The 620-nt window shown below is 35.0% G+C and overlaps 1 long non-coding RNA gene across 1 annotated transcript; it reads right to left on the reverse strand.

Moving 5' to 3' along the window:
- Nucleotides 1-35: 35 nt before the first annotated feature.
- On the reverse strand, nt 36-532 carry LOC111650107 (uncharacterized). The gene is made up of 3 exons (XR_002760374.2): nt 405-532; nt 201-246; nt 36-111 (listed from the first exon to the last, which is right to left on the reverse strand). It is a non-coding gene; the product is annotated as an uncharacterized LOC111650107 (long non-coding RNA).
- Nucleotides 533-620: the final 88 nt, after the last annotated feature.

The raw sequence follows: 620 nt of genomic DNA on the forward strand, positions 1-620 counted from the left end.
GTTGATTTGGACGTTATCAGTGTAAGATCCTTAAAGGTGTCTATGCTTTATTTACCTGTCTGCTCTTGATGTGACACTGTAGGTAGCCATGGCTTCATCTGATAATCTCATCTGAAATCAATATAGTACAATTAATGGCTGGAGTTAATATCTGATCAGTGATTCAATATCCTGCAGTGAAGGTGTTTAAATTTCTTTACCTGTTCCACAGTGTTATCTGACAATCTGCCCAAAGGGCCTCCACGGCTATGAAAAACAAACAATCGAGAAAATTAAAAAATCATTATACAATTTTTGGCACCATTGTATTAACATGAAACATTTTGTACAAGCAGGTGTATACTTATATAGTCTATTGGGATGGCCATTTATAATACATACAGTGGTAATGGTAAGTACATTACCTGACTCTAGTTACTAGCACTTCTTTAAAGTTTGCTATCTTCTTTTCCCGGTAATATGTCTCCATCTGAAATAGTAACAACATCACACAAAGTGTTCTTTTTTAGTGCAAGCAATGGCATAGAGTTTACTGTAAAATGGAATTACTGACTTGGTGTGTCCAATATAGTTGTTATAGCTGTTGTTATAGCTGTTGTTATAGCTGTTGTTATAGCTGT

This window comes from Seriola lalandi, unplaced genomic scaffold, assembly GCF_002814215.2.
Source record: "Seriola lalandi dorsalis isolate HSWRI2012SDOR001 ecotype SW California unplaced genomic scaffold, Sedor1 jcf7180001966360, whole genome shotgun sequence".
In the NCBI taxonomy this organism is placed as follows: Eukaryota; Metazoa; Chordata; class Actinopteri; order Carangiformes; family Carangidae; genus Seriola; species Seriola lalandi.